General features: G+C 49.4%; 2 long non-coding RNA genes across 2 annotated transcripts in view; both read left to right on the top strand.

Annotated features, from left to right (window-relative positions):
- Positions 1-1,008: 1,008 nt before the first annotated feature.
- Positions 1,009-11,278, top strand: LOC110143598 (uncharacterized). The gene is made up of 4 exons (XR_002315621.2): positions 1,009-1,227; positions 1,760-1,913; positions 9,721-9,811; positions 11,003-11,278. It is a non-coding gene; the product is annotated as an uncharacterized lncRNA (long non-coding RNA).
- A 473-nt stretch (positions 11,279-11,751) lies between these two features.
- LOC139038987 (uncharacterized) overlaps positions 11,752-17,815 on the top strand; it is a 68,807-nt gene continuing 62,743 nt past the window's right edge. Inside the window, exon 1 of the long non-coding RNA XR_011492084.1 lies at positions 11,752-12,067. This is a non-coding gene — a long non-coding RNA (uncharacterized lncRNA). The remainder of the gene's footprint in view (positions 12,068-17,815) is intronic.

Here is a 17,815-nt window from a genome sequence, read left to right as displayed (position 1 = left end):
GCAGCAGCACTGTGTTTCTTTTCCAGGACCTCTTGTTGTGAAAATGTTCATGCAAGTGGTTATTATTGTGCCTGGCCAGCGTGGGTGGAACTTCAATCAATAGTTCCCTAACACTTGGACTAACAGAAAATATAGGTGGTATTTCTTTTTTTAAGGTGGTATTTTTTAAAAGGCCTGATCCCCTCATGCAAATATAGGAAAGAAATCATGAGGACTTATAACTCGCCAGTCATCTGCTACAGGTGAAGGTCTTATTGCCCTAAAAGCATGATGTTTGGCAAGTCTTTTCACTTTGTGGCAAATAACACCTCTGAAAAGACAAAGGAGATAAGGAGGAGTGCTACCTCTTGGCATTTTGCACGGTGAGGAATGAGCTTGCTGTTCCCATAATAATGAAAATTGTGGGAACTTTGGAAGAAAGAGATGATGTAACCTTGGAGGTTGTGATAGTGAAGAAGTGGGTGCTGGACACAAACATGTGCCCCTGACATCAGGAGGGTAAACATATGTATCGAGCAAGGCACCTTCACTGGCAATCAAGCAAAAGAGAGTAAATTGGCCCTTGTGACTGGAAAGCCCATGAGTGACCAGCTTCAGGCACCACTGTGGTCAGGAGCTCGAATAAGACAATTATTCTTTTTCATATCAAAGGCCACTTTTCTCTCCCTTCTCTCATCCCTTGGTTTTAGCACTGGCATCTGTAAACGACAGGTGGGAAGGCAACTGCCTATAGTCTCAGATTTATAACCTAGGTGGAAAACTGCCCTTTATGTCTCACGGTCTCTATTTTTCAATGCAAGCCAGGTCTACTATTGGCCTTGATGATCTCATGCTCTGCTCTGGAACCATCACCACTGGAAGATGGAACACATACTGTGGCAGACCCAGCCTGGGTCACTCTTTCACCCAGCAGTGGAGGTTGGGTTGAGGCTGGTGGGCAAGATGCAGTGCACAAAAGGAAACAGGGCCCCTGGATGTAGTGATATCCACTGTAGCACATTTTGAACATTCATAGAGAAGTCTGGTCCAGTAGCTGATGATGTCATGAAAGAAGATAGAATGTTCCTGGAAACAGCACTGTAACAATACCGTCAGAGCTGATCCCAAGGAGGAGGAAATGGGGAACTAGGGCCCCACACCGGGGCCATGAAACTTGCTCCAGGTTGAATTATGACTTTAAAAACACGTACAACCCCTGGACCCCGAAGAGGAGAGCCAAAGAGTAGAGTGAGTTTGTGGGAATAGTGATGGCAAGGCTAAGGTTCAGGATAAATATATCTTTAAAGAAGGAGATATGCTAAGGACAACACAAAGCCTTTAGGCTGTGTTTAGTGAAAGAAAAGCAGTACAAGTGTAGACCCATTGATTGGGCAAAAGGAAATAATGTTAGATAAGAAAACAGAGAAAATCAAATAGGAGTTGAAAATATAGTTCTTCTCCCAAGGATATTAAATTAGAATGAGAAAAGCAAGCAATATGTAGCAGTTTGAAGTCTATGGATATGATAGCCAACTCAGTGGTTACTTCCTCCTTCTTTGTTGGCAAATGGCTGGTTTTTAAAGTGTTAACACCCCTTCACCACATCTGAGGGATAAATTCTGAGTTGTCCGGGACAGTTGTGTGGTTCCACGCTCTTCATCACTGATTGTTCTGAGGATGGGCAACAGACTTCTGACTAATGATATGTGAGGACTGTTCTGTTAAGATTTCTGAAAAAGTGTCCTTGCTTCACCATTGTTGTGTTTGCCTGGGATATTAGAAATGAAAAAGCCATCTTTTGACCACGAGGGAACTGAATTGACAACCTGAGGATGGCAGAGTAGAAGGGCAGAGAGGTATCCTTGAAGATGTCATTGAACTACTGAAGTAACCAGTCCCGAAGTCTCTCTACCTAGCACTGCTCCTTTTATGAGGTAATCTATTTTTCTTATTGTTTAAGCCAGTTGAAACCTAGATTTTCTGCTCACTGCAGCCCAAGGCAGTTCTGACCAGCTCAGAGCTCAAGGGAGATGAGGAGATTAGATTAGAAGGGGACAAGAAGCAGGATTCAAATGGGTCCAAGTATCTGACCCAATGACTCATATCCCGAGGTGTGGAAAGAACTTTCCGGTGGGATTGGGAGCCACTGTCAGTAAGTTTTAAGTAATTGTGGGGAATAGAAGGTGGTGCCAGGATCAGGAACTGCACAGAGATTATTCTGATTTTCATAAAGGAGAAAAAAGAGAGTTTCTGGAAACTCCAGACAAATGATTTTGAGGTAGATCCTTGACAACAGAATGGATTAAGAAGCAGATGGTGGGTGAGCATTTAGGAAGGAATGCAATGGTCAGTTGAGAATAAAATGACTTCACTGAGCACAAGTTATTCCAAACTAACCTCATTTCCTCTTTTGATAAGGTTACTATGTTTGTGCATCAGGTGTATGCCCCAAACATTGCAGGTCTTGATTTCAGCTTAGGGTTAACAGCTTCTCTCATGGTTTCCTTGTGGCTAAGATGGTGAAATGTGGGCTGGATGAGAGTCGTGGTTTTGTGTATTTGCAGCTGGCTCAACAGCTGAATCCGAAGTGTTGACTATTGGATGGATGTCACAGCCCATGTGCTGAATGCGGCGGGGGTGGTGGAGAGAAGTCACAAATTGATCTGAGCTTGGCTGAGGGTGAGAGTCTGACACTGTGTGAGAAAGCCTGGGAGGGCCAGGACGAGTTCCAGCAAACCCCAAGCCTGCTGCCCAGAGACTGGGCGAAGGGGAGAGGATCAGATGGATCCAGGAATGAAATGAAAAGAAGGGTCATCACAAAGACCCAGAGAGGTGAATACAGACAAGGAGGCAGGTTTCAGGGTGAGGAGCAAGAGGTGGAAGCAGTTGCTTAGAGCGGGAGCCCGAGGTGGTCCCACGGGTGGGTGCGTAGGGAGCCCTGCTCAAGATCCATCTCCTTTCTGCCTGGAGGGGGCTCTGTGTCCGCTCACGGCGTTGGGTGTCAACCTTCAGAGAGTTTTCTTGCAGAGTGTCAAGGTCTCCCTTGATCCTGTCTGATTTATCATTAGATGAAAACTCAGGAGGCGTACTGATCAAAGGTGTAGATGTCACAAATCTGGGAGGGAGAGTTAATACCAGAGGTGACAGAATGAGGACCCCGAGTGGTCCTGACAAGTTGGAATGCTGGGTCAGAAACAGTAAGACACAATTTAACAGGCCTCCATGTAAAGTCGGGGCTTTATGTGCAGAAAAAAAAAAGGCAAATACATAGAGTGGGGGAGACTGCCTTGGCAGGAAATCATGTGAAAAATATCTGAGGCTTTTAAATGACCACCAGCTCAGAATAAGCCAACAGTGTGATGTGATTGCTAGCAGTCAACACAACAGGAGATAGAAGAATGAATGGAAATCCAGTCCTCTGGGCTGGGGGGCGGTTGTGGGGCGTTGCCTCTTTATACCCTTGGTCAGATGTCACCTGGAGTATCATGTTCAGTTTGGGGCACCAGATTTTGAGAAGGGCATGGATAAATTAGAGTGTACTCAGAGACTAGCTAGGACTTCCCTGATAGCTCAGTGGTAAAGAATCCATGTGCAATGCAGAGGATGAAGGAGATGTGGGTTCTATCCCTGGGTCGGGAAGATCCCCAGGAGCAGGAAATGGCAACCCCCTCCAGTATTCTTCTCTGGAGAATCCCATTAACACAGGGGCCTGGCGGGCTGTAGTCCATGGGGTCACAAAGAGTCAAACATGACTGAGCATGCAGGCACAGAGATTAGCTAAGGTGGAGAAAGTTCCAGAAATTATTTGATGTGAGGAGAATTTGAAGGATGGGAAAGCATTCTGCCTGGAGAAGCAAACACAAGAGGAACTATGAGAGGGATGCATGTCAGTGAGGAGGAAGTTGGTCCATTCTCTGAGGTAGGACTAAAACCCAAGGGAGAAGATATGGGGAAGCCAACCAATACTTCTCTATATGGAAGCTTCTCTACATGGAAGCTATGCTTCCATATAGAGAAAACTTTCCTGATCACTGTAGTCAAGAGAAGTCATGACCACTTATGGATTTCCCAAACATGAGCTGATTTGTGAGGTCAGCCATCATTTCCACGTCACAGATAATTGTTCAAAATGATTAAGAACTTGTATGTGATGTATCCCCAGTGCCTAGAACATTCTTGGTACGTATCTGTCTGATGAGTGCAGTTTGAGAGAGGTTGAACGCCTTTCCAGAGGTCGCACAGATGACCACCTCACTCCATGACAGGCCCTGGAGCGGCTCGCAGATGCCCTGGGCCACCCTTGGGCAGTGGAGCTTGACGTGAGCATGGGCAGGCATGCATTAGAGGCTTCTGGACTGCGGTGATGGGGGAGCAGGGGGCCTGAAAACCCCTTTCCATTTAGAGGTTTCACTCAGAGTGTTCTAATCCAAAGAACCCCACACTGCTGCTTGAGAGCACGTGTGGGGCGTGGGATCTGTCTTCACGTGTGCCCTGCCAGCCACTGTGGTTGGTGGGATCTTCCCTGGGATCCTCTCAGCTCTCTCCCTAGAGATATTTCTCTTGGGTGTGGATGCTTCTATATCTGGACACCCAGGGTAACATTTACACATACAGAGCTCTAGGATGATAGAATTTCAGCTCACTGAGCTGCCCGGGATATGCTTTCGTCATATGTGCTTGTTGCCAACTTGCATCACAAGTGTGAGTTCTCTCTCCCGCTTTGGCACAGGAAGAAACTCCCTTTCTGCAGAATGTGAATTTGCAGAAACTGAGGCGTGATCCTCTGAAGCGAGGGGCTTCCCAGGTGGCGCAGCAGAAAAGAATCTGCCTGCCAAGTCAGGGGATGCAAGAGACTTGGATTCAATCCCTGGGTCGGGAAGATCCCCTGGAGGAGGGCATGGCAACCCACTCCAATATTCTTGCCTGGAGAGTCCCCATGGACAGAGGAGCCTGGCGGGCTATAGTCCATAGGGTAGCAAAGTGTTGGACATGACTGAGTGGCTGGGCACACACTCATCTAAAGTGAATTCAAATCTAGGCTCTCTTTATAGACCCCCCAGAACAAACCAAGGAAGGTGTTTTTCCATCTTCCTTTCGGGATAAATTATGATATACCTAGAAGGTATTTACCTCTTTCCATCATGATGTGGATGAAGCGATTGGGGCAAAGTTTACAAAATGGACATCAGTGTATGTTTGGGTTAAGTTCTTTTTCTTCCAAGAAAAGGGCAAAAGAAGTCTCGGGTAAGTCAAGGGTCCCGGTTAACACTCCTGACTGGTGGGGGCTCTGGAGGTACCCCCTGCTCGGTGGTGTCTGCCATCTCCACTAGGTGGAGAAAAGGAGTGGTGGCGAGATGTACAAAACCCCAAATCAAAACCACAGTCCAAAGAGCAAAATCCAATTCTAAAGGGAACTTGAAAACTTGAGAAGTAATTTAAGGGAACCACATTAAATACGAGAATGTTTAATGGGGCCCATGTGTCGTGAGCAGAGAAAACAGAGGGCGAGAAATGGGACAGAGGAAACCAGGGAGACAATATGTCTGTGCGACTTGTTCTAATTAGGGGCACAGAACTGCTGAGCATCACTCATTATAATTTGGTTAAATCTTCAGCCGGGGCCGAGGCACCTCTGCTGACTGGTGTGAAACAAAGCGCTCGGTCGGAAACGGGGTGAGCGCCTCTCCGTTGGAGGTTAACGCCAGTCACTGGGGAGGGCCCCGGGCTGTACATCACTCTCCTGCCAGCTCTTCTTTATGACTGCAGCGCCCGGCTCCAGCTAGCAGATGTCTGCACATTTCGGGGAGGAGAGGGGAGGGGTGCAGGGGGAGGGCCGGGGGCCCCTGGAGCTCATTGTCTCCAACGTGTCTGTGGCTTAATTCAGTATCTCTGTCTGCCGCTGGAGCGGGGTGGGAAGAGTTCAAAGGGGGAAATCAAAACAATCCATAGATCAGAGCTCGCGAGTGAGCTGTGTTGGCACCCAGGAATCATCAAGCACTCCTCTGGCTCCGCTTTTAAATGTGGAGGCCGGCAGTGATTCAGGGGGCCCCCACGGCAGCAGCACGTGGAACGCTTCCTGGGGGGTTCACTTTGTTTTTTGTTTTTGTTTTTGTTTTTTAAAGGAGAAGGTAGCCAGAGGCTTCAGGGGAAGTGGGTGGTGTGGGGTCAGGTTCAGGTTTGTCCCAGTCCACAGGCATTTCAGTTCAGAGCTAGGGGTGATGTAGGGATGATAAGAAGGACCTGAGATGTGGCTGACACCCCACCCCCACAAAACACATTCTTTGGGCTTTGGATTCTGCAACTCAAGTCCATGTGGCTTAGGTGCTTTGTCCAGGCCTCTTGCCAAGCTCTCAAACTTGGGAGGGTGCCATTTGTGTGTTGTAGACCTTTTCTTTGTATCCCAGGGCCCAGCCAACTTGCTGGCTTGCTGTGGCAAAGACAGGGCCTGTGCTAGCCTCTAGGGCATCTTCAGAGCAAAGTGCTCCCTGGAGATAACGGCAGAGCTTGGCCAGGCTGCTGGAGGCTTCCTGTGACCCGATACAGCCTTGATCTGGGCACACAGCTTGTCAGTGGAAACTCAGGTTGAGTTTCTCCACATGCTTAACCCTCCCATCAAGTGTCTGAGCAGCAAGTGTCCATGTTGAACACCAGCCTGAGCATGGACAGCCTACCAATTCAGCGCCTTATGCCAGCCACACTTGTGCGGCTGAGCCCTAGATTCCTTCCTAGCTGTTAGGTCCTATGCCGGTCCTTGACTGGCCAAGATTCATTCTGATGAGAAAGAGCTGCTTTATCTCCACCCTTACATGGTCCATCTCAAAGTAGATGCTATTGACCCGGGTGGGGACCAAGGCCAAGAGTGTCGGAGTCGAGATGATTTGCCCCCTGACTACTAAAGCAAAGGCACAGTGACTCCTAAGGGTGCAACAAACGCTCCCTTCCGTGTTTCCACCTCCCTGGGTGTGCTGGATGCCTCTTCTTCGGCTCACTTGTCCAACGTTCCCACCAAACTGTTAACTCTGCAAAGGCAGGGCCTGGGTAGCTCCTGTTCACTTGTATAACACGGTACCCTACCCACTGCCAGATTCAATAAATCCCCACCTCTCCGCATGCAAGGGAAAGCACATTCTACTACCTTGGCTCTGATTTAGCTGAATACTTGTAATTTAATTCATTGGCAATTTATTGAGCATCTGCTATGTGCTATCTGCCAACGACATAGAGGTGATTAAAAAGAGTTCCCGATCCTTAAGAATTCACATTCGGGGGTAAAGTGAGATGAGGGCTCTGTGGAGAGAGCAGATGAGGACACTGCTCGACCCCAGCATGCTTAGGGGTCCCAGCCGAGGGCACGGACCAGCGTGAGACCGCCCCACAGCAGCTGGGGTCCAGTGGGAAGAGGCGTCTTGCCTGGAAAACAGTGCTCCGTATCAGGCATGTCGCAATCAGCCCAATGCTGAGAACCCAAACGTCCTGATGATAAGACATGTCTGGTTTCTCTGAAGATTCTCAAAGGTCCTCGTCTGTTAACTCAGCCTCCAAAACCATCCTAGTTCTTGAAACACAACACCAGGACCTAACCCCACAGGCTGCTGGATTAGCGAAAAAAGCCCGATATACGGGTGTCTTTGGGGGAAGGAGCAGAGTAAATGTTTTGCTGCCTCCTCCACTGGGCATGTCAACAGAAAGACCTTAACTAACACATCTTTCGCATCTCTAAGGTTGGTTCAATCTTGGGCTCCCGTGAAGGAATGAACATGGGGGAAGGAGTGGATGCACAGTGTATGCTCCCATATACACCACAAGCAGAACCTGAGGGGCTAAGGATCAGAAGTTTTTTCAGCTTCAGAGTTTTCTCCTCTGTAAAGAGAGGAGACGGGGTCGGTCAGGAAGCTTCCTTGGAGCAAGGGAAGTGTTGACCGGTGTCACGACTGAAAGTGTTCTGGCTGCTTGATGAGTCAGGGCAGCCGACATGCATAGACAAACCCACTCACAGGCTTTCCTGACCCTTATGCTGCCTGCAGACCGTCACAAGTAAACCTCACCTGGTCTGATCGCATTTCCTGACACTGTGGGCTGGAGGGATATGTCCATGTGGTCTTCTGACATATATCTAGCATCTGTTGTATGTTAGGCACAATGCTGGCCACAAAGGAACCAAACATGAGGAAGCTATGTTTTCTATCCTGTACAGGCTCATATGCCTGGGAATGAGACTGTGACATCAACCGATAAGCAAGAACTTTCACACATTTGCATTTTATTTGCTGCATCTCTTTGTGAATTTCTTGAGGATAGACAGGGCTTAGAAGTCCTAAGAGCTCTGGCTCCAAAGGCAGGCTGTCTGGTCTCTCTCCCAGCATCACTTTGTGTTGCTGAATGAGCTTGGGCAAAACACATTCATCTCTCTAAGCCTTGGTTCCTTCAATCATAAATCGGGTCTGATAACAATATCCTTCTCAAAGGGCTGATCTAAACAGTAAGTGCAATAATGCACGAACGATACCTAGTGTGCAATAAATGCTCCACAAATATTGACGAGTATTATTTTCCAGTTTCTTTCATCTCTCTTTTGCAGCACCTCCAAAAGTTCTCTGCAACTAAATGTTAGAGGCGTGATTTCAGAAGCAATTAGTTTGGAAAGACACAGAGAGCCCCAAAATTCTTGTTGCTGTTTTTGGTTTAGTTGCTAAGGCAGGTGGGACTTTTTTGTGACCCCATGGACTGTAGACCATCTGTCCACGGGGTTTTCCAGGCAAGAATACTGGAGTGGGTTGCCATTTCTTTCTCCAGGAGCTCTTCCTGGCCCAGGGATCCAATCTACATCTCCTGCATTGGCAGGCAAATTCTTTACCACTGAGCCACGTGGGAAGCCTGGAATTCTGATAGCACTTGGAAATTATACTGCACCATCTAGGATCATAACCGCATATTAATTCTGCAGACATTTGTTGAGCGCCTAGTCAGACTCTATGCTACACAATGTAAGGCAGACAAGAGAACACCCCCAGACATGTGGTTGCTTACTCTTAAGAAGCTCAGATTTCAGAAGGGGAGTCATGTGAGCAAGGAGATTTAATGTCCTGGAGCAGCTGCTATGATGGCCATCCATGTGGCAGTGGTTGGAGATACAAGGAGGGAGGGACCAACCTGCTGGGGTGGGTCAGACAGGGCTTCTCAGCACAGGAGACTCTGAGCTGCATCCTGAAGACCAAGGAGGAGTTGGCTGGTTTTGTGCCTGGAGTCACTCAGAAAGTAGGAAATTCCCCCCTGCACCTGTCTTCCAGCCATGCTGGCCAGGAAGCAGCGCCCAGTAGTATAAAGACCCAGGGGAGATGGATTCTGCCTTGAGCTCTGATAGTGGCTTCCTGTGTGGCTTTGAGCAAGTCACTTCCCTCTCGGCCCGAGGTAGCTTGCTGGCCTAGCTGGCAGGAGCCTCTCAGATTGGATTCACTCATCTGGCGTCCAAGAAATATTGTGTCCAACAAGTGCCAGGCCTGGTTAAGTGCCAGAGGACCAATGGTGAGCTGGCTACCATTAATGGGTGGCTGAGAACTTAATTCTGTGGGGAAAACTTGGAGAAACTGTAAAACAGAAGCACAGAGTTATCCTCTGTGCTGGGATAGAGAAGCAAGGGAGCTGGGGCATTTATATGCAGACTCCCATCCATCGTTGGTTGAGAGCTGTTGGTGTGCGGTGCAGTGGTAGGGTAATTAAACTCTGTGTCCTTCACACAATCAGAATGATATTCCAAGACTGGAGGATGTCGATGGAGGTGCTGTGATACATGCAGTGAAGGAAAGGAACATGACGATGAGAAGGGGAAGTCTTGGTAAGTGCTAAATCCTATTCAAGGGTAAGAAATCTTACTGTTACCAACTATATTCTTGAACTTGACTTTCCTTGAGAGCTCCTTGGTGTAAGTGGCCTGTGTGTTTAGATCCATGGTTCCTAACTGAGAGTGATCTTGTCCTCTGGGGAACATTTGGCGACTTCTGGAGACATTTTTGATGGTCAGGAGGCAGGGGTAGGGATGCTACTGGCCTCCTATTATGTGAGGCCAAACATCTGCTAAACATCCTGAATGCACAAGACATCTCCCACCACCAAGAGTCACCTCCACAAATGTTAATAGTGGCCAAGACTTGGTTTAGGGCTGCAGTTTTCCAATTGTAACTTATTCTGGTCCACCAGGCAGATGAGAAAGTTGCCTATAATAGTGGGGAGAGGGAGAAAGGGACAAGGAAATTAGGGAGAGTGACTGGTCTGTGGATGCAGGAGGAAGAGTACATTTCTGCTCCTGGTGCAGCCTACCTACTCTGTAATCTTACTATGGGAAACCTGTCGTATCTGGAGGAGGAACTGTGTTTCGGCTTCTCCTTTGTCACCTGGGTCCTGTGATTCCTGAGTGTGTGATCAACAGTGACTGGAAGGGAAAGGGAAGTGTGCGTGATTACCCACTGACCCAAAGGGCTAGGAAATGATCTCAGAGCTTGGAGGCAAAGGTGAATTTTGCTGGCAGCTTGATGGAGTGTGTTGCCATGGGTGTGGGGCTGAAAGCCCCAAGTGGTTAGGTATAGAAGAGGCATTCAACAAAGGCCCAAAGCTTCCAGGCGACAGAGTTTGGGGGCAGAGAGTACAGATCCCAGGCCATTTTCTGGGGCCGAGTCCCTGTGTTAGTAAACTTCCCCTCCCCGCACCCCCACCACTTAGCCACCGTAAGTCTGAGCAAGTCATTCGATTTCTCTGAACTGCAGTTTGTCTTCATCTAGAAAATGGTGGAAGTCATGGGGTTATGGTTGAATATTAGAGCAGATAATCCATTGTGTGTGTCTGGTTTTAGGATACATACACGTTAGCCACCAGCCTCTTGGCAAAGTTGAGACTTGGCGTGAGCTTGTCACTAAAGAAATTGTTACTAAATTGCACTGAGGTCCTCAGGATTGCCAAGAAACACGACATAAGATCTGAAAGTAGAATGATCTCTCCTGATTCTCTCTTTTGCAAATGTCTTGCTCTCAAGTGGAGAAGGGCTTCAGAGCTTCCTTATCAATGGAGGGGAGGGGAAGTGACGCCATGAGGCCTTGCCTGGCTTTCTTGGGAGGCTCCAGCTTGTAATCAGGTCCTGTGTTGTGAGGAAGCCCAGGCCTCATCTCAGCAGTCTCAGCTTTTCAACCAAAGAACCAGAAGACAAGAGATTGGAATGAGGGTTCTTTCTGGAGGAAGGAGAGGGCAGAGTTAAGTGCAAAGATCTCACCATGAACACACGCAGTATCTCTGAAGTCTCATTTATTTCCTTAAAGATCAGTGTGGGGTTTTCATCGGACTCTGTAATAAATCTCTTTTAACAGAAAAACAGTGTTCGAATGACACAGCTGTCTCAGCTGCGCCCTGCTGGCTCGTGGCTTTAACGCCTCCTGGGACACTGGTGTGCACCCGGGGGCCACACGCAGATGAGTGCCCCGCACACACCCCCTTCCTGCTTCACTCTCCCGCCGCATCCTCGTCCTTCTCTTCCCTCGCTAGACCTGTCTGGTCTTCCCCATCCCCAGCAGGGACACTATTGGGTGTTTCTCAGCCTTCACTGTGCTGGTGGGGTTCAGAGCTGGAGAGAGAAGTCGCTGCCCCACACGGGGGTGGCAACTCTCCCCCAGCCTCACTCCCCCTCCCCTGGATCGGTGTGCCCAGCATGATGCCTTGCCCTGGGCACGCCGTGGGGAGCAGGGCGGGCGAGTCCTGCCCTCGTGGGGCTTGCAGTGGGGGAGCAGGCAGGCAGGCAGACGTTAGCTGCCTGATCACAGAAACAGCGCGCAGGGGAGAGAGATTTCCAGGATGTGAAGAGGCGTGAGGCCGGGGTGACTAAGGGCGCCCAGTATCAGGGAAGGCTGCCCGGGAGAGTGCCTTCTGAACTGAGAGCTGCAGGCTAAGGAGGGAGACGCAAGATCTGGGTGGAGAATAGTGTGACCAAGGGCCGTGTGGGAGAGAACATGGAACTTTTTGGATCTGAAGGAAGCTCAGCCTGTCTGGAGGTGAGGAGGACAGTGGCCAGACATGAAGCTGGACTCCAGGAAGTTCGTCAGAGCCCTTCGTAAGTCAAGGAAACAGTTTGGGTTTTATTCGGAGGCTGTGAAAATCACCAGAGACAGTGTGTGTGTGTGCATATGTGCTTGCCTGTCTATGCGTGTGTGTCTTTGTGTGAACATGGGTGTGTGTGTGAGAGAGAGAGGTAACAGGGAGAGCATCTTCTGGTACTGCCCCTGGAGTTCTGTGGTCCAAGTGGGAATCTCCTGACCAGTGGGAACATAATGAAAAAATAAAGAGGCTGGTATTTCATCACTGTTGCCAGATGCTATTAAGGACAACACAGACCCAGTGAGTCAGGGAACAAATGCAGATGAATCAGAAGGGATGTGTGGAAAACAACATGGTTTGGGGCGACAGGGTTAATGGTCTTTGGATGCTTCCTGCGGTGAACTGAGTGCTCAGTGAGCATTGACCATTCAGGGGCCTTTGGGGGCTACGCAGAATTGCCCAGGTTCCCCTGAGCAGTCTCTGGAACTGTGGCAGGATGAAGGAACTCGAGCTAAAGATGCCAGGTCCACAGGGAACTGGTTCAGACCAGACAGTTACCCTTCCAAGCCGGGGGGCTTTTAGTTGTTCTTCAGTCTCCCAGTCGTGTCTGACTCTTTGTGACCCCATGGACTGCAGCACACCAGGCCTCCCCGTCCCTCACCATCTCCCAAAGTTTGCCCAAGGTCATGTCCATTGCATCGGTGATGCCATCCAGCCATCTCATCCTCTGACACCCTCTTCTCCTTCTGCCCTCAGTCTTTCCCAGCATCAGGGACTTTTCCAATGAGTCAGCTCTTGGCATCAGTCAACCGCGGGGCTAACCCATCACCAAACAGTTAGCAGAGGGAAATGGTGGGGACAGTGTTTAGGGAGGCGTGGATGGCATGGGGAGAGACGGGACCACTCCTCTCCCCGAGGTTCCCAGGGGTGGGCCTTCTAGATGTGTTAGCTGTGGGAAAGGGACAGCCTTCTACGACCTGACAGGTGTTCCCAGCTAAGCCAGTGTCAGGCACTGGTTTATCTATTCCTCTATTATCCCCACACTTCATCTGAAAAGGCTGGGGCTCTGATAGACTGAGATGGGAGTGGGTAAGTTTTAAATGAGCAAGCAAGTTAGGAAAGATACACAGCATGAGATTGTGCTCTGGGAGCCTTGGGCGTTGCTGTAAGGCCATAAGGAAAGGTTCCTTCATTCATTCAAAAAGTATATCAAGTGCTGTGGCAGATGGTATTCTCCCAAAATGGCCACTGAACATGTGGACCTCTCCCCAAAGGCTCACATGTTCTTCCAGAATATTGAACTTCTCATCAAAAGGCAGAGTCTATTTCCCCTACCCTTGAGCCTTTTCAAGTGTCTAAAGAATAGAATGGACTTCCCTGGTGACTCAGCGGTAAAGAATCCACCTGCAATGCAGGAGACCGGGGTTTGATCCCTGAGTCAGGAAAATCCCCTGTAGGAGGACATGGCAACCCAGTCCAGTATTCTTGCCTAGAGAATCCCATGGACAGAGGAGCCTGGCAGGCTAAGTCCATGGGGTCGCAAAGGGTCAGACAGGACAGACACGACCGCAGCAATTTAGCACGCATGCAATTAAAAGAATATAGAGGAAGGGGAGGGATTCCCTTGTAGCTCAGCTGGTAATGAATCTACCTGCAATGCAGGAGACTCCAGTTCGATCTCTGGTTGGGGAGATCCCCCGGAGAAGGGGATGGCTACCCACTCCAGTTTTCTGGCCTGGAGAATTCCATGGATTGTATAATCCATGGGGTCACAAAGAGTCAGACATGACTGAGCAGCTTTCACTTTCTTGAGAGGGAGGAAGAGGTGTTGTTAACCTGGGTCGTAAAAGGCAATATGGGTCTGCCTGGCTGTCTTGGGATGCTCTGACTTGGAGTCCAGGCATCATGCTGCACAGAAGCTTAGGCCACACAGAAAGGCCACGTGGGAAATGATGTGGCTGACAGCCTCACTGAGATCTTAGCTGGCAGCCAGCATCAGCTGCCAGGGCGACGAGCGAGTGAGCAAGTCTTCATATGCTTTTGGTCACCAGCCCTGGAGCTGCTCCAGCGGACACTGAGTGAAGCAGAGATGAACTGCCCTTCCTGAGTCCTAACAAATTGCAGGTTTGTAAGCAAAATACATGTCGTTGTTGTTTCAAGATACTAAATGTTAGAGTAATTTGTTAAGCAGCCACAGTAACTGGGAAAACCACCTGCTACAAAATACCCGAGAATGACAGCTAACATTTGTAAAAAGCACATCGGAGTTTACAAAAGATATTTACGAAGTGATCTCAGCCAGACCTCTGAAGGGCCCTGAGGGGCGGGGATTGGGTCAGTTTCACAGGAGAGAAGCTGAGACTTGAGTGAATGGCTCAGAGGCAGGTGTCTAGTAGCAAGCAAAGGAGCCAAGGGCGGAATGTGTCCTGGTGCATGTGAGCAAGGCCCAGTCCTAGGGACTGTGAGGACATCTGAGATGGAGCAAACATGGGCCTGTACAGAAGCATCTTCCGCATGGTGGAGGTGAGTTAAGCCCAGGAGTGACCGCACCACACTACGGGGTATGAAGTGCTAGGTTCCTCAGTAGCTGAATTCATTCATTCATTCATTCAAATAACAATTATTGAGCCCATGTCATGTACCAGGTACAAATCCCTGCTCTGGATTTTCACTCTAGTGAGATTTGGCTAGATTACTGCTATGGACTGAATTATATCCCCTTCAGTTGAAGTCTTAACCCCTAGTACCTTAGAAGGCGACTGTATTTGTAGACAGGGGCCCCAAAGAGGTGATTAAGATAAGATGAGGTCATAGGTGTGGATCCTAATCTATGAGCCAAGGAGAGAAGTCTCCAAGGAACCCAACCCCGGCAATGCCTTGATTTTGTGTCCTGTAGACTTGTAGCCTCTAGGACTATGAGTTCTGTTGTTTAAGTCACCAGACTCTGGTTCTTTGTTATGGCCGCCCTGGCAGACTCTTACAGTTGCTGATGGAGTTGGTCATGGGTTGGACTACTTCTTCCAGAACAACAGGGCAGTTGGAATTTGTATTTTTTTTTTTTAAAGGAGGGGTCTAAAGATACTACACTGGGGTAAGGGCAGGGTTGGGGGAGTTAGCTAGAGGTAGGGGGTGGGGTGGTTTACAGAATTAGGGGCAACAAAAAACCACAACTTTATATAATCCTGTTGTGTAATTCTTTTCGAGTAGAGGTGGGGATGTTCAGAAATTATGCCAGCCCCTCTCAAACCTACCCCCAGGCTCCACAAATCACCTTGGCTCAGCCCATCATTATCTAGGGAACAGACGTTCGCAAAGTCCCCTCCCCCATCTTACAGATATTAGCAAGTGGACACCCATTGTTCTGGGACAGGGCGAAAAAAGGACCTGGGGTTTCTTTTATGCAGATTTGATTGCTGAGAGAAGGCAGATTAATTTTCTAAGATGCCCATGGCGTTCTGAGAAGAGAAAGGACTGTTATGCCATCCCCTGTTCCCCTAAATTCAAAGTAAAGTGGTTCTAACCAAGTCCAATGTCCAGAGAAGTGACAAGATCTCTAAACAAAATCTTTCTAAGAAAACAGAGTCTATCCTGGGGCCTTAGGTCACCTTGGCTTCAGGGCCCATCCCCAGAGCTTGTGGCCTGCAGTGATCCAGCTTCCCCAGTGCATGGAGTGGCTGACTTGGCAAGGTGGGCTGGGGAGGGAGTGAGTGTGAATTGCAAAGAATTGTCTTGGAGGTCATGCAGACATCATGGTGGTGTGGCCTGGGGCCTGGACCAGCAAGCACATCGCCCTCCCACGGACCCATCCTCAGTGATCACACCTCAGGGCAGAAGGCGCTAACAGTGATGGCTCCTCTGCTGGAAAATTTAGATGGGGGCTGTGTCCTCTGGGCTGAGTAAATCCAGTATTCTCAGGAAACTCGGGGCTCAGGTGTCAAGAAAGAGGTGCTAAACTCTTTCTGTTGAGGCAACAATAGCTTGAGCTACTAATTGCAAAAGCAGAATAAAGTAATATAAAACAAGTGATTATGAGATATGTGTACCTTATGTGGATAAAGACATAGCTATACACAGATCAGGGCTGGGGGTGACTGCTGGGTTTCCTGTTCCTGGAAAACACTCCCCTCCCCCACCGCCTTTGTTTTTATAGAGGACATTCAGGTGAACTCTAGGTGTTTTTCACCGGAGTGGAGGCTCCTGGCAGGCAGGGTGATGCCTCGCTCATGTGAGCAACCCCCAGAGCCCATGAACTTAGTAGGGGCTGAGTCCTCCTGCCCAAATGGCCTTGATGAGTCCCCTGCCCAAGCTGTCTCATCTTGAAATGGCTCTCCTCTTGCTTCCCAAGGCCAAGCCCCAGGCTCACCTTACAGAGTAATTCTCAGACTCTCCCACTGAGGATCAGCCTTTCCTGGATACTCTCTTCCCACCGTCCAGATGGTAGGAGACATGGCAGTGCTGCCAGCAGAAAGCCAGGTGGTGAAGGCACTCTTTGCCGTGTGCATGTGTGTATTTCAGTGCTGGCTTAAATTCCTTCTTTGTCATAGCCTGATTCCTCTGTCAGCAAGTCCCCTGGACCCAGGTTAGGTTTCTGTGTGTGGAAGGTGGGAGCTGGCGAGAGGAGGGGGTCTGTTGTTTTTTTTTTTCCTTATCAGAGTTAGGACACTGGGAATCACCTTCACATTCCCTAGAGCTCCAGGCTTATTCAAACAAACCTGTGTGTTGCCAGGATGTCAGCAAAGAAGGAAAGCAATGGTCAGGGGCTGGGATGGGCCAAGACCATCTGGCCTTGTGAGTGATGTTCTTGCCGGGGGTGGCATTTGTTATCTCAGAGTTTTCCATTATTTTCATATGCTCTCTTGAGCTGCGATTTTAACCAGCACAGCCTCAAAAGAGGGGGTGAATTTCATCTACTATTGATAGACCGTACCTCATTTCCTAGGGTTACCATTTTCCTCCCTCTGGGATATTACATTGTGGTGTTGGGGGCTCCCTGACCCTCACACCCTCCCCAGCTCTTTACTCAGTCTTTATCTGGTCTGCATGGAGCTGGGAGAAGGGATGTCTTAGCCCCTACTTTTGACACACACCACCTCATCAAGTTCTCCAAACAGCTTATGCTCTAGGCAGGATTTTTACAGAGGAGACCGAAGGAGGCTAAATAACCACACCCAAGGTCATAGGGAAGATTTGTTCGGGTTGAGGAGCCTGGACTCAAGCTGAAGTGATCCTGACTCCATGTGCCGAACTTCTCAGCCCCACCGCCTGGTGGGCCATCAGAGGTGACTGGATGTACCCACAGCTGGGGCCCCGTCTAGGTGGGTGGCATTCTGCAAGGAGGAGGAGATCCAGTGCTCCAGGCCTTTGACTCTGACTGGAAGGGACACCCCTCCACACCTGTCTGCAGGGCAGCGAGCGTGCCTGGTTTCTCTTGCAGCCTGTCCCGGGACCGGATCCAACCCTGCTCACCAGTACAGACAGCCTGCTTGTCCAAGCTTACACAGAGGAGAGGAGAAAGAACCGCCTCTGTGCCCCTTCACCGCCAGAGTCTGGGGCTGCCTGGGCGCCCCTCACCTGGGCACATCTGGAGGCAGTCTCTCCCCACCCCCCAGCTCCCTTCTCTGTGTGGCCCCCAGCCCCTGATGCTCTTTATCCAGGGATGGGAAGCCCAGACGGAGATTGGAAGGCCAGGAACGTCACAGCCGCGTCTGTCTGCTCTTCACTGGAAATCGGTCTTCTTTCATTGGAGCTATGCTGGATGATCCGT

The sequence above is a fragment of the Odocoileus virginianus genome, chromosome 17 (assembly GCF_023699985.2).
Source record: "Odocoileus virginianus isolate 20LAN1187 ecotype Illinois chromosome 17, Ovbor_1.2, whole genome shotgun sequence".
NCBI lineage: Eukaryota > Metazoa > Chordata > Mammalia > Artiodactyla > Cervidae > Odocoileus > Odocoileus virginianus.
The sequence above is the reverse complement of the archived record's forward strand: the minus strand, read 5'-3'. Positions and strand labels throughout refer to the sequence as shown.